Source organism: Oncorhynchus keta, chromosome 35 (assembly GCF_023373465.1).
Source record: "Oncorhynchus keta strain PuntledgeMale-10-30-2019 chromosome 35, Oket_V2, whole genome shotgun sequence".
Lineage (NCBI taxonomy): Eukaryota > Metazoa > Chordata > Actinopteri > Salmoniformes > Salmonidae > Oncorhynchus > Oncorhynchus keta.
Genome location: NC_068455.1, coordinates 64,420,034 through 64,442,178, shown reverse-complemented (window position 1 = coordinate 64,442,178; position 22,145 = coordinate 64,420,034). Strand labels below are relative to the sequence as shown.

The following is a 22,145-nucleotide window of genomic DNA, read 5'->3' as shown; positions in this document are numbered from 1 at the left end:
TTAAGAGGTAGGTAAAGTGGAGCTTAGAGACCATGAGGATATTAAAGCGGATTATAGGAATTTAGTCCTGCACAAATGCTTTACCTATTGTGGAAAACCTTTGTCAAGGTGTAAGACTCTTTGTCGACGATTCTGTCAAGTTCATATTCTTTCAAAAGATGTCTGGGTTCACAAAAACACACTTCTGTCTATACCCTTTACTTCATCAGTGACAAGCCTCTCACACACTAAAACCAGACCGGACTCAACTCCCTTGGGTTGGTGGATCTGGAACACACAGGTTCACATTCAATCACATTCACACTTCACTAACCACTTGCTCGCCACAACACGCTCCATGAAGAAAGGTGTGACTTCACAATCTCGGTGTGATATGTCATCACACGAGGCCATGATCAGATGTCCGTGTGTGTATTTGCAAACAGGAATGAGCTAACACACGGCCAATATATACGGAGGCAGTGAGCAGCAGTGCTAATCTAGGATCACCCCCCCCGGTCATATACTCAGATCCATTATGATCTAAAAGCTAAAACTGATCGTAGAACACGAGTCCTACTCTGACACCCTTTATAAATACATGCCCGGACACAGGACGTTAAATCCAGGAACATGGCGCCAACACTTCCCCTCTTCCCTCCCAAAGACGCCAGCCCACTACCTCATCCAAAACTCATAAACATAGAACACTGACTAATAACTTTAATAGAGTGGTACGTCTAAGAGCTTGACAAGCCATTAAAGCCTGAAAAATGAATATAGCCGCTACTAAAAGTGTGATACTAATAGGTCCACCAGCTGGGAAGGAGAGTGCTGCTGAGGTGAAGACAGCTGGCTCAGCCTGACAGCATCGACCATGTGACGGTGAAGGGGAGCTGAGATTCTCATATAGTACACAGGTGGATTGGAGGTACTTAGTCGCCGCTAACCACAGATGTAGGACAAGAGTACTCTCACCCTCAGCAATTAGAGATCTAAAAAAGATTTGACCCTGTAGCTGTTTTTAGGGGAAACACAGGGGCTATCTGTGGTGTATCCAACATGAAGACCGATTCAGAGCAATCATGTAGACATGACCCAGTACTCAATTCCACATGAAATATCTTCCTCACTCAGGGCTCCCGAGTGGCGCAGCGGTCTAAGGCACTACATCTCAGTGCTAGAGGCGTCACTACAGACCCAGGTTCGAGTCCAGGCTGTATCACAACCGGCCGTGATTGGGAGTCCCATAGGGCTGCGCACAATTGGACCAGCGGCATCCGGGATTAGCTGGGGTAGGCTGTCATTATAAATAAGAATTTGTTTTTAACTGACTTGCCTAGTTAAAAAAAGGTGTAATAAAATATATACAAAGCGTCTTGTGTCTTTCACATAGTACATTTCTATCTGTCTAGAATTTATTGTTCTGTACCAGTGAGTAGAAACCCCTTAAGCTCTGTGCCCTGCTTATTTGAATGGCAGGAGTAATGAGATTAATTGCAGAAGGTTCCATTGGCCAATGCCCAGGGTTTTCCAACGATCCCTCCCTGCACCAGTTGCTGCTCTGTATCGACTGATCTAGCCGAGTCGTTGTTTCTCTCCCCTTTTGACACAAAAAGGAGAGGGAACCGGACCTGCTTTCACGTTTAGGCTTCAAAGGATAATTGGGATTTAAATCAAAGGACTGCTGCCATTTTTAGACGGATTCATTACATAGATTTTACGCAACTACCAAAGACTGATTACTGGATGGTAATAGAGAAAGATAATAATTCAATCCATCTATATTTCAGGTTATTGGACAGTAATGGACTGGTCTGAATCTGAAGTGAAGCAGCTTCAGTTGACCTAGATTTCAGTAAAAAGCCAGCCAGACAGACTGACAGCTAGGCCGTGCCCGTAACAGGAATGTTATGGCATCTGTCACTAAACCCCTCCTCCTATCTCCCTCGCTGCACCGTGACCCTTGACACCGAACTTCTGCTTCCTCCTACTGCCATGAAGCGACGGATCACGGCCCACATTCTAGAATCGAGTCTAATTGAAGCTTTTCATGATGTCAGAGATTATAGAGATAGATCATAGCTAACACTAACAGGAAATAGCTAGCTATATCTGAAGGATTACTGAGGTTCTGGTCTTGATATCGTTATTATTGAGCTTTAGATAACAGCATAGTAGTTTAAACTATCGCCAGTCAATGTCTAGTTGAGCATGGGAAATGTCAACTGTGATGAAAATCACAACTTGAGTTCATACTGCAACTATAAATACACTATATAGACCAAATGTGGACCCCCTTCAAATTGGCGTCTTGGGACTCGTCTGAAGTCGGTACAGCCGATCTGCCAACTTCTATCTGTGGCGTCTGAACAGTTTGGGCTACACACTAATATGAACCATCTGTGTAAAGGTGACTCTCACCAACACATATATACCCTCAAGGAACACGTTTGCACTAGGACACCCACAGGCCTCACAAGACTCATCTGAATGTCCCACGGTACCACCTTGGACTGTTTAGAGCCCCCAAAAAAATATTCTGGTCTTTCTTATACCTCTCAGATATATCACAGACACTTCAGAACAAACTTCCTTTAGATTTTTTTTGGGGGGGGCTCTCTGTTGTTTCATGAAGTGAATCTGTTATTCAATGGTAAAAGCAGTAAGGCCAAAAATATTTTTTCATCGAACAAATCCCCAGTCCTTAACGATTACAAGCATACCCATAACAGGATGCAGCCACCACTATGCTTAAAAATATGGAAAATGGTACTCAGTAATGTGTTGGATTTGCCCCAAACAAATGGACAAAAATGGCATTGCCACATCATTTGCAGTATAACTTTAGTTCCTTGTTGCAAACAGGATGCATGTTTTTATTTTATACAGCCTTCTTTCTCTTCACTCATTTATGTTAGTATTGTGGTATAAATACGATGTTGTTGATCCATCCTCAGTTCTATCACAGCCATTAAACTCTGGAACTGTTTTAAAGTCACTATTGGCATCATGTTGAAATCCCTGAGCGGTTTCCTTCCTCTCTAGCATCTGAGTTAGGAAGGACATATGTATCTTTGTAGTGAATGGGTGTACTGATACACCATCCAAAGTGTAATTAATAACTTCACCATGCTCAAAGGGATATTCAACGTCCGCTTTTTACCCATCTACCAATAGGTGCCCTTCTTTGTGAGGGAATGGAAAACTTCCCTGGTCTTTGTGGTTGAATCTGTGTTTGAAATTCACTGCTAACTGAAGGACCTTACAGATAATTGTATGTGTGGGGTACAGAGATGAGGTAGTCATTCACACGCATACACATTCAAATCATGTCAAAGACAATTATTGCACACAGAGTCCATGCATTTTTTTTGCCATAACATAGGGGTTGAACACTTACTGACTCAAGACAACATTTTGAAAAACCATAATTCCACTTTGAAATTATGTGTGTAGGCCAGTGACAAAATCATCTCAACTGAATCCATTTGAATTCAGGCTGTAACACAACAACATGTGGAAAGATTTGAGGGGTGTGACTACTTTCTGAAGACAATTTTATAACTAGTTTTCACTGGAAAGGCAGATTAGCGTTATTATCAAAAGAAATCCGTTTTGCATGTGAAAACACGGAATCTTACTCTGTGGCCCTACTCCACATGCAAATGACGTCACTTTTGTTTTGATCCGACTTCCCTGTGGTCCTTGAACGGGACGCCTGGCTCATTCCCTGGGAGGCGGCCCCATTCCAAAACGAACGCAAGGAGAACACACCTACGCGGGCGCCTGGGCCAGATTATTCGAGTCCCCTTAATAAAGGGAAGTGGAAGTGGAAGGAGGTAGCGATTTGCACGTGGAGCTTGGCAAAAGGGAGCATGATTTGTTGACATAGTTGTAATCCAAACCCAACCTTCATTCGTTGTGGCGCGTTGAGGTCCCAAACTCAGTTTTAGACTGACTTTATCACCAAAATGATCCTATTTTCACTTTGTAGTCAGTTTTGACACAAGAATGAATACATGTTTCGGACTGATATCGATGCCACACAGGCTGTTTTCAAAGGGATTGGTTGCTTTTTAGTGGCAGTTGCTCTTTAACAGAATGGGTGTCATCCCATACACACACCAACACTCACACACACAGCTACCTCCATGGCTTGGAACTGATGAAACAAGTCTCTTTCTCTGAGATACTCCCACACTCAAGGATAGCAGTGGGGTGAGTCGTAAACTACATGGGTAGTGGGAGAGTACTTCTTGTAAATGGCTCCTAAAGAAGGAGGCAAACATGCAGGTTCACACACACCCCTAAGTTGGATCAATCAATGGATGGTTGGTAGTTCAGAGACCACAGAGAGTGTGATCACCGGATTGACTCACAGGAGGAGGAATAACAACCTGTCCTCTTTCCCTCTCTCCGTCTCTCTCCTCTCTCTCTCTCTCCTCTCTCCGTCTCTCTCCTCTCTCCGTCTCTCTCCTCTCTCCGTCTCTCTCCTCTCTCTCTCTCTCCTCTCTCCGTCTCTCTCCTCTCTCCGTCTCTCTCCTCTCTCCGTCTCTCTCCACCTTTCTCCTTATTCCTCCGTTACTGGGTCCTTCTCCTCCTCTGTCACCTATTGCTTCTACCATCTCTCTTCCTCAACCCATCTCTCTCTCTCTCTCTATTCCTTGATCCTCTCTTCATCAACCCATCTCTCTCTCTCTATTCCTTGATCCTCTGTTCTATTAACCCTTCACTCTCTCCGTTATTTGGTTCCCTGGATTCATGCTTCACTTACTGTACTCAAGTCATCTTGTCTTTGACTGGCTCCTCTCTATTGTACATCTCACATCCTCCATTCTCCTTTGTTGCCAATCACTTTTACCATTCCCTTTCTATAAGATGCTTTTCAATCTCTATATACTTCCAACAACCCCTTTCTCCTCCATCCCTCTATACATCAAACAGTTCTTTCTTCAATGCATCATTCATGATTTTGTTATTTAATGCACTCTCTCGCTCTCTCTGTCTCTTTCTTACTGGTAGCTATCAAGTACTCCTTTCTCCCTGCTTTACATGCATTTTATCCTTTTAATGACTAGCCTCTATTCCTGTTGCCTCTCCATCCCCTTTTCATAATGTACCCTGCAACAACCTCTTGCTTTCTCTCCCTCTCTGGGTCTCTCCCTCCCCCTTGTTTCTCTATCCCCCCCTCCCTCTCTTCTCCCTGAGGTGAGCCGGTTGTAATGCCGAGCTCAGGTCAGTAATGGTGTAATCCTTTCACATCTCGCTCTCGCTTCCACTGTCTCTCAGTCTCTCTCTCCGTCTCGCTCTCGGTCTCTCCCTCCCTCTCTCTCTCTCTCTCTCTCTTTCTCTCTCAATCAACGGTCAAGCAGCAACTGTCATCATCTACAGCCTATTAAAATCGGTTGTATTTTTTTGCCTGATTCGTTTTTCTTCTCTAAATTTCGTGTTTCTCAGTTTTGTTTTTGCAGGTTTCTGTTTTTCCCCCATTTGTTTTCGGTTTTAGCTCTAAAAATCACACTTTTAATTAATAGAAAAACAACAAAAATGTGATGTTGTAAGTCCACACTTGTAAGTCCAGACTTTTGAGGTCTGGGAAAAATCAAAGAAAAGTAGATTTCTTGGTGTAGTTTCCCGCTAATTCAAGTGCTCACCAGCCAGAGCCCGCTGTTTGGGTTAGCAATGTTTCTGTAGCGCTCATGTGATTGCAGAATGTTCTAAACAAATGGCCACTAGATTGATGCAAATAATCTTGATATCATTCTACCAGGTAGACATATGCTACTTTGTAATTAACATTGAATTGAGAGGACTCTGACGAGCCCGACGCGAAGGATATACTGCTTCCTTGGGAACAGGCCCCGATCCCCGTGATCTGAATGAAGAGGAGCGGGAGAAAGAGGGGCCGAAGGGCGGGCTGCCTTCTGAGAATTCGTAGGCGATCGAATAAACCCCCACTTCCCTCCATTCACTTAGCAAATGTGCAATCCTTGGAGAATAAAATCGATGAGTTACGCAGAAGATTAAACTACCAATGGGACACTAAAAACTCCTGGCTGAACAACGACAAAATCTGGCTGGCAGGATAGAACTGCGGCGTCTGGTAAGACAAGAGGCGGTGGACTATGTATTTTTGTAAATAACATCTGGTGCACGATATCTAAGGAAGTCTCGAGCTATTGCTCGCCTGAGGTAGAGTATCTCATGATAAGCTGTAGACCACACTACCTACCGAGAGAGTTTTCATCTGTATTCTTCGTAGCTGTTTACATACCACCACAGTCAGAGGCTGGCACCAAGACAGCATTGAAGGAGCTGTATTCCGCCATAAGAAAACAAGGAAACGCTCACCGAGAGTCAGCGCTCGTCTAGTAGGCTTGTGGGAGGAGACCTGGCCATGTGACGCATGGACAACAACCTCTCCCTCAACGTTATCAAGACAAAGGAGATGATTGTGGACTACAGGAAAAAGAGGACCAAGCACACCCCCCTTCTCATCAAAGGGGCTGCAGTGGAGCAGGTTGAGAGCTTCAAGTTCCTTGGTGTCCACATCACCAACAAACTAACATGGTACAAGCACACCAAGACAGTTGTGAAGAGGGCACAACAAAACCTATTGACCCTCAGGAGACTGAAAATATTTGGCATGGGTCCTCAGATCCTCAAAAGGTTCTACAGCTGCACCATCGGCACCATTGAAGGCATGGTTGCAATACTGCTTGGTATGGCAACTTCACGGCCTCCATTCGCAAGGCACCACAGAGGGTAGTGCGTACGGCTCAGTACATCACTAGGGCCATGCTTCCTGCCATCCAGGACCTCTATACCAGGCGGTGTCAGAGGAAGGCCCAAAGACTCCAGCCACCCTAGTCATAGACTGTTCTCTCTGCTACCGCATGGCAAGCGGTACCAGAGCGTCAAGTCTAAGTCCAAGAGGCTTCCAAACAGCTTCTACTCCCAAGCCATAAGACTCCTGAACACTTAGTCAAATGGCTACCCAGACCACTTGCATTGCCCCTCCCCCCACCCTCTTTTACACCACTGCTACTCTCTGTTGTCATCTATCACTTTAATAACTCTACCTACATGTACATACTACCTCAACTAACCGGTGACCGCGCACATTGACTCTGTATCGGTACCCCCCTGTATATAGTCTCACTATTGTTATTTTACTGCTGCTCTTTAATTACTTGTTACTTTTATCTCTTATTCTTATCCATATATATTTTTTTAACTGCATTGCTGGTTAGGGGCTCGTAAGTAAGCATTTCACTGTAAGGTCTGTTGTAATCAGCGAATGTGACTAATAGAATGTGATCTGAATTGATTTTGGGAACGCGTTCCATCTCTACCAGAAGATGGTTATTGCACAGACGAACGCACAAACACACACACACACACACACACGCACACACAAAAAACACCGGGGCATTCCTGTGCCATTTCAGAAAGTTGCAGGAAAATTTGAATGAGTATTGCATTGTGATCAGGTCTTATTATTAACTTGGGTAAATTAATGCATTTTCTAATAAGTTCAATACATTTGTTGAATTCCTACCAAGTCCAATTGAATTGTGTTTTAATGTCTGGATTCCGTGATTCTGTCCTCGTTCTCCGCAATGTGTATTTTTTAGGGCACTATGTCACGTTCCTTGTATGGAGTAGACCGAGGTGCAGCGTACGATGAATACATACTTTTTAATGAAGACAAAGAACACTTAACAAGCTATACAAAACAACAAAACGAACGTGAAGCTATATAATACTAGTGCAAACACAGGCAACTAGACATAGAAAATAACCCACGAAATACCCAAAGAATATGGCTGCCTAAATATGGATCCCAATCAGAGACAACGATAAACAGCTGCCTCTGATTGGTTCTCAATCTAGGCAACCATAGACATACAAAACACCGAGATAGTAAACAACCCCATAAACATACAAAACCCCTAGACAGTACAAAACTCATATATCACTCTTGTCACACCCTGACCTAACCAAAATAATGAAGATAACAAAGAATACTAAGGTCAGGGCATGACACACTACTAAGCAACATGGAAATGGCACAGTGTAATCTCCCTATAATACAGTGTTCTGTCCGGAGCATTTCATGTCCTTATAATACTGCCTCCATGCCAAACACACACACACAGTCACACACGGTCACACCGACACACACACAGTGCAGCGGTCACACATGAATACATACACGCACATGACACACACACACACACACACAACAAGCACACAACAACAACAACACACACACACACGCGGTCACACACACACACATAGACACACACATACACACACACAGTCACACACACACACAGGGTCACACACACACACAGTCACACACACACACAGTCACACACACACACATAAACAGTCACACACATTGGTCACACACACACACACACACACCATACACACACACAACACACACACACAGTCAAACAACAGTCACACACAAACAGTCACAAACACACACAGTCACACACACACACAGTCACACACACACACACATACACACTCACACACACACACACACACAGTCACACACACACACAAACACAATGAAGATAACAACACAATACACACACACAGTCACACACACACACACACACACACACTACACACACACAACATGGTCACAACAGTCACACACACACACAGTAAATAATAAATAAATAATATGCCATTTAGCAGACGCTTTTATCCAAAGCGACTTACAGTCATGTGTGCATACATTCTACGTATGGGTGGTCCCGGGATCGAACCCACTACCCTGGCGTTATGCGCCATGCTCTACCAACTGAGCTCCAGAAGGACAGTCACACACACACACAGTCACACACACAGTCACACACGCACACAGTCACACACGCACACACACACACACATACACACACACACACATACACACACACAGTCACACACACACAGTCACACACACACACACACAGTCACACACACACACACACACACACACACACAGTCACACACACACACAGTCACACACACACACACACACACACACACACACACACACACACACACACACACACAGTCACACACACACGCAGTCACACACACACACACACACACACAGTCACACACACACACACACACACACACACACACACATACACAGTCACACACAGTCACACACAGTCACACACAATCACACACAGTCACACACACACACACACACACACACACACACACACACACACACACACACACACACACACACACACAGTCACACACACACGCACACAGTCACACACACACACACAGTCACACACACACGCACACAGTCACACACACACGCACACAGTCACACACACACACACACACACACACACACACAGTCACACACACACGCACACAGTCACACACACACGCACACAGTCACACACACACAGTCACACACACACACACACACACACACATACACACACACAGACACCTCTGTAAAACTACCGCCATGCCACAAAAAAAAACACGTCACAGCTTATCAGTGAATAACAGCTATCCTGAGGAATAGGGACGTAGATGGTAGGGTCTGTGTCCCAAATGGCAGCCTATTCCTAGCATAGTATACTACCTTTGACCAGGGCCCATAGTGCGCCATGTAGGGAATAGGGTGCCATTTGGCACGCACCCCAAGTGTTTACCTAAGTGAGCACTGTGGATGTTTGTAAACAGCCCCAAATGTCCTTCTGAGTGTTGTAAATATATATGTCAAAAAGAGTCATGGTATGTGAAGAGGAAATTAAGCTTTTCCGATTCCTATTCTGTAGACATAAACCAGTGGTGTCACTATCTAAGCATTTGGCAAACATGCACAGGCATGTACACACACACACGCACACAGACACACAGCTCCGGCATTCCATGCCATGCCAAGTTTCACATCTGGGTATTGTGAGTATGTGAGCCAACGGATATTCACACACACACACACACACACACACACACACACACACACACACACACACACACACACACACACACACACACACACACACACACACACACACACACACACACACACACACACACACACACACACACACACACACACACACACACAACAGCGCCATGGCACACATCTGGGCAAAATCCTCTGGGGAGGGTGTGTAGCTGTGCCTTGCATGTCCACCTGTGTGCCCAGAAACAGCTTCAAAAACACAATCTCCACCTGCACCTGTGCTGGAGGGCCTCACACACACACAACCACAAAGCACACACACACAGACACACGCACGCACGCACACTCACATACGGAACCAAGGGCAGAACATTGGTATGAGAGGAGACAGGGAAATGGGACAGGTGAGGAGAACCAGGTATGCGTCTGTGTGTGTACACGTGTCACATGTGACATGATTTGTGTTTCTGTGTGAGCTGATGCATGTGAGGTCTGCGTTCATTCATGGAATTATTTTCTCTCACGTCACTACACATTAGCTGTGTGAGTGATGTGTTTTGATAGACATCTGTGCTCGGGCAACCTTTTAGAATATATCATAATATGCTATTTGATGACAATGGCACTCCGTAAACCTGTGAACTTGTCACTGTGCTTTAATAAAGAGATCAGTATGGCTGCCATTGAAGTGACATTTGTGCCACAAAGCGATAAATGAGGGTGACAGTCAACTGTTTCGCTAGCAAAAGCCTGTGTGTGTCTATGTGTGTTGTTCTTTTGAGAGAGAGAGAGAGAGAGAGAGAGAGAGAGAGAGAGAGAGAGAGAGAGAGAGAGAGAGAGAGAGAGAGAGAGACTATGTGTGTGCATGTGTGTCTTTCCATTAAACAAGGATAATGCCACCTACAGAATTAATTCTGCCTGCATGAGTGACTTCATTATGTGCATACATAATCCAGGGATTGTTACTTATGTGTGTATGTCTGTGTATGACTGTATTCAGTGTCAGTATAACTGAGTGCACTGATATTGTGTGGTTTGTGTGTGTTCTACATCAGTGTGTACTAAGTATGCATGTCGGCATTGTGTGTGTGCATTCAGTATGTGTGTTAGAGAGAGTGCTACTCTTCAGTATGTGTGTGCACGTGCTCAGAGTGTGTGTGCATTCAGTATGTGTGTTAGAGAGAGTGCTACTCTTCAGTATGTGTGTGCACGTGCTCAGTGTGTGTGTGCATTCAGTATGTGTGTTAGAGAGAGTGCTACTCTTCAGTATGTGTGTGCACGTGCTCAGTATGTGTGTGCGCGTGCTCAGAGTGTGTGTGCGCGTGTGCCTCTGTCGGTGTTGTTCCCCCCTCCTCTTCCCACTTCTCTCCATCCCTCTCTTCATTCTTTGTTTGAATCCTTCTCTCCCAGCCTTTCTCATTTTCCTCCATCAAAGCGCTGGTCTGTTTATTCTTGGAGGGGCTATGCTGATGTTGCTCCATTATGGAACCCACAGCCCTGCAGATAATCCCTGCCGCACATCAGCCGCTCCATCACTGACTGTCAGACACCCCATGAGGGATGAGCTAGGTGTTTGTGTGTGTGTGTGTGTGTGTGTGTGTGTGTGTGTGTGTGTGTGTGTGTGTGTGTGTGTGTGTGTGTGTGTGTGTGTGTGTGTGTGTGTGTGTGTGTGTGTGTGTGTGTGTGTGTGTGTGTGTGTGTGTGTGTGTGTGTGTATTTGCGTGTGTGTGTGTATTTGCGTGTATTTGCGTGTGTTTGTGTTGTGTGTGTTTGTGTGTGTGTATGAGGGATGAGGCCCGCCAGGCCCGGCTGCCATTGCTGCTAGGGAACGGGGAGATATGCAGCTGTCGTCAGCCGTCGTCTCACATAGTGTGTGTGGGTGTGTGTGTATGTGGGTGGGTGTGGGTGTGTGTTTCTCTTACTGACAGAGAACAGGACGCGAGGAGGGTGAAGAAGCTACATAAGCCACTGTATGTTCTATTGTTACTGTGTGTGAGTAGAAATGGACCCAACAATGGACCCAACAGTATCTATGGCCGGGTTAAATCATGAAGTTCTTTCTACTGGAGACAGAAGACGGACAATATCTGCCCTTGTGAGAACAACAGTATGTCCTTGAGAAACTCAGTTTGAGCACATTGAACTGTTACGTTCAACATGTCTTCTCTTCTCTTGTCTTACTTCGAGAAGCCAACCCTCTAATCTATCACCATTACCCTTGAAGTAGGGTTGGGCGATATATCGAATTCATTCAATTCATTTGAATGTATGTTTTAGCGAGAGGTTCCAAATGAATGTATAGAAAAGTCAAGGTATTTTTTAGGGTTAGGGTTAAGAATCAAGGTATTTTTTAGGGTTAGGGTTAAGAATCAAGGTATTTTTTAGGGTTAGGGTTAAGAATCAAGGTATTTTTTAGGGTTAGGGTTAAGAATCAAGGTATTTTTTAGGGTTAGGGTTAAGAATCAAGGTATTTTTTAGGGTTAGGGTTAAGAATCAATGTATTTTTTAGGGTTAGGGTTAAGAATCAAGGTATTTTTTAGGGTTAGGGTTAAGAATCAAGGTATTTTTTAGGGTTAGGGTTAAGAATCAAGGTATTTTTTAGGGTTAGGGTTAAGAATCAAGGTATTTTTTAGGGTTAGGGTTAAGAATCAAGGTATTTTTTAGGGTTAGGGTTAAGAATCAAGGTATTTTAGCTTTTGTTTTTGTGAGTATTTGTTTTTTTGGTCTCGTCTCCTTCATGCCTTCTGTGCTGCTCCACTGTGTACCTTCTGACTCGCCCCTCCCCCTGACACCAACACCAACAACAACAACAACAACAACAAAAGAGCATCTTCTTCCTCTCTGACAGCAAGCAGTTTCAACTTGCTATTTGCAGTTGTATTTATTATGGATCCCCAGTAGCTGCAGCAAAATGAAGGCAGTTACCTTTATATACAATTTTGAAAACATTACAATACATTTCACAACACGTTAAGTGTGTCCCCTCAGGCCACTACTCTACTACCACATATCTTCAACACATCCAGGTGTACGTGTGTGTATAGTGTGTATGTTATTGTGTGTGTGTATGGGTGTGTCTGTGCCTGTGTGTGTGTCTCTTCACAGTCACCTCTGTTCCATAAGGTGTATTTGTATCAGTTATTTTTTGTCTGATTATACTGCTTGCATCAGTTACTTGATGTGGAACAGAGTTCCATGTAGTCATGGCTCTATATCGTACTGTGCACCTCACATAGTCTGTTTTGGACTGTGAAGAGACCTCTGGTGGCATGTCTTGTGGGGTATGCATGTGTGTCTGAGCTGTGTGCCAGTAGTTTAAACAAACAGCTTGGTGCATTCAACATGTCAATTCTTCTCACAAATACAAGTAGTGATAAAGTCAATCTCCCCTCCACTTGGAGCCAGGAGAGATTGACATGTATATTATTAATGTTATCTCCCCATTACATTTAAAGGTAAGCCATGGTGCCCTGTTATTAAGGGCCAATAGTAATTTTCCTAATTCCCTCTTTGTGGCACCTGACACATCACAACTGGAGTAGTCCAGGTGCAACAAAACTAGTGCCTGTAGGACCAGCCTTGTTGATAGTGTTGTTGAGAAGGCAGAGCAGCGCTTTATTATGGACAGACTTCTCCCCATCTTAGCTACTGTTGCATTGAAATGTTTTGACCAGGACCGTTTAAAATCCAGGGTTACTCCAAGCAGTTTAGTCTCCTCAACTTGTTAAATTTCCACATTATTCATTACAAGATTTAGTTTAGGTTTAGGGTGTTTAGTGTTGAGTCATCAGTAAACACACACACACACACACACACACACACACACACACACACACACACACACACACACACACACACACACACACACACACACACACACACACACACACACACACACACACACACACACACACACACACACAAACACAGGCTTTACTCAGAGCCAGTGGCAGGTCATTAGTAAAGATTGGAAAAAGTAAGGGGCCTAGACAGTTGCCCTGGGGAATGCCTGACTATACCTGGATTATGTTAAAAAGGCTTTATTAGTAAGTGGAATAAACAATTTCATAAATGTGTCAAGTGCAGCGTCTGGTTGCTCCTCATTACACACAACAGACCAGCAAAAATGATTATTTACATCTTCAACATAGGAATCACTACAAAACATATTGTATGATGTCATGATGTGGTCCTTTCTGGGTGTAGATTGTGGCTTCCCCTTCTCTCACTCTCTCCTACACCCAGGTTCTGTTATCTCAAGTCGTAAATTCCTGGCGGAGACTCTTCTCTTTTTCATGCAGAGAGAGACCACATAGTGAACAAAGGATTTCACGTGGCCTCTTAAATCCCCAAAATTAGAAAATGTAACTATATGTCCACTTGTGAGAATTTGGGAAGGGTTTATGGACACTTAAGGGACAGTTATGTTGAGTGTGTTTCATTTGGTGACCTCACGAAGAACCGGAAACATAACACATAACACATAACTATATCTCTGAATGTGTACATTTCTCAATTATGGTGTTTGCATCTAATTATTGTATAAAATTAATGAGTAAAGATGAAACCATTTGTGAAATTATGTAATGTGATGTTAACCTTTAATTTTGAGAGAATTGTATTCCCTGTAAAGTTTAACTAGTCAGCGGCCACGCCCCCGTGAGCATAGACATGATCTGGCGTCATGGAATCGCCCTTTTCTATTGTTACGAATAAAAACCCCTCCAGAGGGAATCCTCTTCAGAACACACATACCTCGGTGTAAGCTGAGGTGGCACAGGTTTGAGTACCAAGACTAGAAAACCATACCACGTGGCGTATTGGCTACACAGATGGAAATGGTTCAACTCTGGGATGCGAATACCGATAACCTGGGATGCGAATACCGACAACCGCTGAAACAATGGACACCTGAAGTATCCATTAGAACAGACACTAACAGACACTCAGGAGCCGCCGATAGACCTACAACCACTCTCTGACGAACTGACCCTCCAGCAGACGGACTGACGATTCCAACAGAGAAGATCACAACAAAATATGGGCGTAAATATATTGATTGCAATTATTCCTGAATGAGTGAGCATTCATGTGCAAAGGATTAGCATTTCAATTTATATAATTATCAACTGTGTGTGTCGTGATCCCTTTTGTCTTTCCCGCTTCTTTCTCAGTCCACACCACCTTCCCTTTGTTCATCAAGTCGTCATATCGGCTTAGCCCACTAGAGGATCTTTCCTATCATCGTTAGTAACCAATATCTACTGTTTGTTTGTTTATGCATTTCTGTGATTATTTAGTTTGTTAGTAAATAAATGATTAAACCAATTGGTGTATGGATGATTCATGGTTTAGGCTGGGTTCGTACGACATTTGAATAGAAGACTAATTGATCAGATATTAAAATATCTGCAGAGTTATATTTATTTAACTTTGTAATCTGAAGATTTTCCGTGGTGCCCCGACTTCCTCGTTAATTCAATTTACATTATTAGTTTAATCACGTAACAATAATTACAGAGAATTGATTTGATAAAATAACAGTCTTCACCTTTAATGATGCCAAAGACACGACAATGACCTCTTATACACTATATTAGGCCCAGCCTTTGGAGCTTTGGTTTTCCTAGATATGGCTACTATATTGTGATCACTACATACGATGGATTTGGTACTGCTCTAGAGCAGATTTCTACAGCATTAGTAAAGCTGTGGAGCGATAGGTAACAATGCTTCTTGGGAGGCAGATGTTGATGTGTTCAGAGGGTCCCTGGTTCAAGCCCAGGTTGGGGCGAGGAGAGGGAAGAAAGCAACACTGTTACATTGATGTTGGTGACCCGGATCACTGGTTATTTCACTTTTTTTTTTTTTTTTTTTACTTTTATTTAACCAGGCAAGTCAGTTAAGAACATATTGTTATTTTCAATGATGGCCTGGGAACAGTGGGTTAACTGCCTGTTCCCAGGCCGTCAGCTCGGGGGTTTGAATTCGCAACCTTCTGGTTACTAGTCCAACGCTCTAACCACTAGGCTACGCTGCCGCTCTAAGAGCTTGAGGTAGTTGTTTCCCTTGCTCTGCAAGGGCCGCGGCTTTTGTGGAGCAATAGGTAACAATGCTTTGTGGGAGACTGTTGTCAATGTGTGCAGAAGGTCCTTGCTTCGAGCCCAGGTTGGGGCCGAGGAGAGGGACGGAAGCAACACTGTGACACATTCAAGGCAACACCTCTAACATTGGCATTCCTGTCTCTTCTGAAGACGTTGAAACTGCTACCACGGTATCATCTAAGGTTTTATCTAAGTGAGTTTCAGTATATTAGTCAGTATATTAATGTTTTCTGTTAGTAGCAAGTTATCGATGTGGGCTATTTTTCACAATTTTATGGGATTCTTGATTGGTTTATTGCTTTACTGGGAGGCTTATCAGCGGAAGACATGACAGTGATATTTTTGAGCTGATAGTGCAGGCATTTGAGGTTTGGTCCAACACAATTGGTTATACAGACACTGAAACACATTGAGACATTATTTTACTATAATAGAGGAGAACTTAACCTTTGAAACAATACCCTTTCCATGTCTCAACTACCAAAATGTAGAACAGAGCAGACCCTTATATAAATATAGCAACTCGTTCTCATTCTGAGAAATAGGCATCTTCTTATCCAGGTAGGCCACTGGATTTAAACATCTGAACAAAGTGAACAGGATATGTTGTTCAAACAGCTGGAGACAGAAAGGAGGGTGTGTTCATAACAGTTCAAATGTTCTACCTTGTTAGCAAGCAAATACATCCAAGTTGGCTAGACTTTAAATATACAGATTAGCTGGCTACTCACTAGCAGGTGGGCTTGCGCTTGAGCGATTGGTTATGAGACGTGTTCATTTTCTATAATGCCTGCTACCAGAAGATGGTATTTTCATAGACAGACTTGAAAGCCAGATCAGAGATTATTGTAATAAAGCAGATTAAACTATTATGAAAAATGTCATTATTAGTGGGTCTTAAGGTTGAAGCCTAGGTATAATATATATATTTAGCCTTGGTATAATTTTACAAGACCTGATTTCATTCAATTATTTCAAACTGTTTGAAATGCAGTGTATTGATCTTGAAATAAGGAATGAAGCTTATTTAGAGAAAAATTTTAAAAATCTAAATATATTGTGAATTGCCCATAAATTAGTAGAAATCAAGATGTGATTTTTAGGCCACATCGCCCAGCCCTAACTCAAAGTCAGATGTGACAAGAGCACAGTGATAGAACAACCATAGACCTTGTCAGAAAGAGTGAGGAGTAGATGCATCATCAGCCCGTTCATCTAAAACCAGATTTAGTCCAAGCTGCAGTGACAGTGAGACTGGTGGAAATATGCTTGTAATAGTAAAGGGTGTGAGGGCTGGGGAAGGAGCCAGACATGGGTTCAAGTCATATCTGAGATCATTTCAACTAGAGGTGCTCGATTGAACTTCGTTGTCGCAAACCAATAGAAACGTCACAAAAGTGCGAACCCTGCACACCTAACACTCCATAGGTATAAATATTTTGAACAATTTCAAATAGTATTTGAACTCAGGTCTGGTCTAGTCAGAGCCTGTACTGGAGCCTGCAGCAGTCAGCATTCCTTTCTACTCTGCTCTGCGATGTGTGTGTGGAGAGAGTGGTCAGACACTCAGACGAATGTGGGAATGAGAGGGAATGGTTCCCTGGGGGAGGCTCGGCCAGTCTCCAGGCAGTCACACTGAAACACCCAGCCAGCCAGAGAACCAACGGCACAAATGCACGAATAGCTGAATGGCAAGCGATGAAAGCCCCATGCCGACTTCACTACATTCTCACGACAACAAGCCTAAAAACCCATCAACGAGGGAAAACGCTCACAAGCCCAGAAAAGGGCTTTGACATTGTGCTAGTTACTACAGTAAAGCCAAAATGAAAGAAAGAGAGAAAGGGGAGCTTTCTTTTTATCAAATGGCTACAGTACAATGAGATTATTGCCCATAGCTGAGACTATTTGAACGCTTGTCTGGGTGACTGTTAATTGCCTGTCAACCAATGCTGTGGGGTCATAGAAGGCTATTTTTCTCAACCTGACCTTTGAGCGGATTGACTGTGACAGTGACCAGTATTGTTGGCGCTAACCTCTCTGCCATGCAAATAACAAACAACACTGACAAACAACAACAGCTCCGTCAGTGGAGTCTGCTCCCTGTAGCCCTAGCAACAGCAGACAGAGGAGCGACCAGCAGCACATTAAGTGAAATCTGTCCTCTGGGCAATAACAGCTCTCATCTCCCACTAGACACCACATATCTCTTCTCTTTGTAGATCAGTCATGAAATCCACACGGGAAATTCAATTGTCTTTCTCAGAATATCTTAAAAGCATATCGGACTACAATAGAACTCCAGGAGAAAATAATCACCACAAAAATCACCACAAAATTAAATTACATTTCTAAATCAAGCATAACAGACAAATAAATATTGTGTTATACAACTAATTATAAACTGGGTGATTCGAGGCCTGAATGCTGATTGGCTGACAGCCGTGGTATATCAGACGATATACCACAGGTATGACAAAACATATATTTTTACTGCTCTTAATAAGTTTGTAACTTTGGGGGTTTGTGGTATATGTCCAATATACCAAGGGCTGTATCGTGCATAAGAAAAGCCTTATCTGTGGTTTATTGGCTATTTACCATACCCCCTTGGGCCTTATTGCTTAAATATATTATTGATTTCATCTGGAAAATAATTGCATTCTATATATATTTGTTACATCATACAAGCATAAGTGATGGTTCATGTGTAGCGTAATCTAATCTAATCTAATCTAATCTAATCTAATCTATGATGGCTGAAACAGACAGGCAGGCAGGTAGGTAGACAGACAGATAGACACCGGCAGCAGCAGGCCTGGACCAAGACGTGTTCACAGTTCGGATCCATTAGCAAGGCTCCACACTCGATTAGGCCCCATGAAGGTCAGACTAGAGGAGGAGGAGGGAGGGAGATGAGGAGAGGGGAGTGAAAAGGAGTGGGATGGACGGAGGGAGGGGGTTGGAGATGGGGAGAGGTGAGGTGAGGAAGAAGGGAGGAGGAGAGGGATGGTGGGAGGGGTGAGAAGGGGAGTGGAGGACGGAGGAGGAGGAGGATGAAGGAGAGGGAGTGGAAGGGAGAGGTTAGAGGGTGAGGGGGTGATGGAGCTGTTTATGGGGGCAGGGAGTTGACTCCGGTGCCTTGCTCCATAATGATCTCAGAGAGCCTCCTAATTGGGCAAATCTCTGAACAGCTAGCCACCCGCACTACAAGTCCCCTTCCGCGTAGAGAAGGAATGGAGAAGGAAAAAAACAAATGACTGATATGTGGCCAGGGAAAGGTTGTGCTGTGGTGGAAGTCTAATGAATAGGAGGTGGATGTTGAGGGGTGAATGGCCGAGGGTTAGAGGCATAGAGTTGAATATTGAGAGGTGAATGGCCGAGGGTTAGAGGTATAGAGTTGGATATTGAGGGGTGAATGGCCGAGGGTTAGAGGTATAGAGGTGGATGTTGAGGGGTGAATGGCCGAGGGTTAGAGGTATAGAGGTGGATATTGAGGGTAATGGCCGAGGTTAGAGGCATAGAGTTGGATATTGAGGGTGAATGGCCGAGGGTTAGAGGTATAGAGGTGGATGTTGAGGGGTGAATGGCCGAGGGTTAGAGGCATAGAGGTGGATATTGAGGGTGAATGGCCGAGGGTTAGAGGCATAGAGGTGGATATTGAGGGTGAATGGCCGAGGGTTAGAGGTATAGAGTTGGATATTGAGGGTGAATGGCCGAGGGTTAGAGGCATAGAGTTGGATATTGAGGGGTGAATGGCCGAGGGTTAGAGGTATAGAGGTGGATGTTGAGGGGTGAATGGCCGAGGGTTAGAGGCATAGAGTTGGATATTGAGGGTGAATGGCCGAGGGTTAGAGGTATAGAGGTGGATGTTGAGGGGTGAATGGCCGAGGGTGATAGAGGTGAATGAGGGGTGAATGGCCGAGGGTTAGAGGCATAGAGGTGGATATTGAGGGGTGAATGGCCGAGGGTTAGAGGTATAGAGTTGGATATTGAGAGGTGAATGGCCGAGGGTTAGAGGCATAGAGTTGGATATTGAGGGGTGAATGGCCGAGGGTTAGAGGTATAGAGGTGGATGTTGAGGGGTGAATGGCCGAGGGTTAGAGGCATAGAGGTGGTATTGAGGGGTGAATGGCCGAGGGTTAGAGGTATAGAGTTGGATATTGAGAGGTGAATGGCCGAGGGTTAGAGGTATAGAGGTGGATATTGAGGGTGAATGGCCGAGGGTTAGAGGCATGAGTTGGATATTGAGGGTGAATGGGTTAGAGGTATAGAGGTGGATATTGAGGGGTGAATGGAGGAGGGTTAGAGGTATAGAGGTGGATGTTGAGGGGTGAATGGCCGAGGGTTAGAGGTATAGAGGTGGATGTTGAGGGGTGAATGGCCGAGGGTTAGAGGTATAGAGGTGGATGTTGAAGGGTGAATGGCCGAGGGTTAGAGGTATAGAGGTGGATGTTGAGGGGTGAATGGCCGAGGGTTAGAGGTATAGAGGGGGATATTGAGGGGTGAATGGCCGAGGGTTAGAGGTATAGAGGTGGATGTTGAGGGGTGAATGGCCTGGATGTTGAGCGGTGAATGGCCGAGGGTTAGAGGTATAGAGGTGGATATTGAGGGGTGAATGGCCTGGATGTTGAGCGGTGAATGGCCGAGGGTTAGAGGTATAGAGGTGGATGTTGAGGGGTGAATGGCCGAGGGTTAGAGGTATAGAGGTGGATGTTGAGGGGTGAATGGCCGAGGGTTAGAGGTATAGAGGTGGATGTTGAGGGGTGAATGGCCGAGGGTTAGAGGTATAGAGGTGGACGTTGAGGGGTGAATGGCCGAGGGTTAGAGGTATAGAGGTGGATGTTGAGGGTGAATGGCCGAGGGTTAGAGGTATAGAGGTGGATGTTGATGGGTGAATGGCCTGGATGTTGAAGGGTGAATGGCCGAGGGTTAGAGGTATAGAGGTGGATGTTGATGGGTGAATGGCCGAGGGTTAGAGGTATAGAGGTGGATGTTGAAGGGTGAATGGCCGAGGGTTAGAGGTATAGAGGTGGATGTTGAGGGGTGAATGGCCGAGGGTTAGAGGTATAGAGGTGGATGTTGAGGGGTGAATGGCCTGGATGTTGAAGGGTGAATGGCCGAGGGTTAGAGGTATAGAGGTGGATATTGAGGGGTGAATGGCCTGGATGGAAGGGTTGGCCGAGGTTAGAGGTATAGAGGTGGATGTTGAGGGGTGAATGGCCGAGGGTTAGAGGTATAGAGGTGGATGTTGAGGGGTGAATGGCCGAGGGTTAGAGGTATAGAGGTGGATGTTGATGGGTGAATGGCCGAGGGTTAGAGGTATAGAGGTGGATGTTGAGGGTGAATGGCCGAGGGTTAGAGGTATAGAGGTGGATATTGAGGGGTGAATGGCCTGGATGTTGAGGGGTGAATGGCCGAGGGTTAGAGGTATAGAGGTGGATGTTGATGGGTGAATGGCCGAGGGTTAGAGGTATAGAGGTGGATGTTGAGGGGTGAATGGCCGAGGGTTAGAGGTATAGAGGTGGATGTTGAGGGGTGAATGGCCGAGGGTTAGAGGTATAGAGGTGGATGTTGAGGGGTGAATGGCCGAGGGTTAGAGGTATAGAGGTGGATGTTGAGGGGTGAATGGCCGAGGGTTAGAGGTATAGAGGTGGATGTTGAGGGGTGAATGGCCGAGGGTTAGAGGTATAGAGGTGGATGTTGAGGGGTGAATGGCCGAGGGTTAGAGGTATAGAGGTGGATGTTGAGGGGTTTTGGCTCATTTTGAGCTCAACGAATGAGAAGCAGGTTTTCCAGTTAAGGGATCAAGCTCATCCTCTGAAATGTTTGTTCTCCCTCTCTTTTTTTCCAGGGATGGAGGGATGGATAGAGTGTGAGGGGGATAAAATCCTGCTGACTTGCACCTTCTCACCCCCCCATATTTCCAAGTCCTCTGAGTTTTAGACATAGATGGAAAAGAATCGTTTCATCTAGGCGTTTTAACTCCTTCTGTGGGAGTCTATCCACTACAGAGTCCTCCTATTCATTAGGCACCAAACAGAAAAACAGCCTAAAACAGGAAAGATACTGAACTAAGAAATACTTGTTTCTGTTGCACTATGGCCTTGGAG

The 22,145-nt window shown here is 44.6% G+C and overlaps 1 protein-coding gene across 4 annotated transcripts in view; it reads right to left on the bottom strand.

Annotated features, from left to right (window-relative positions):
* The window catches only part of LOC118378858 (neuroligin-2-like), a 357,211-nt gene that overhangs the window by 314,014 nt on the left and 21,052 nt on the right, over positions 1-22,145 (bottom strand). The window lies entirely within an intron of this gene.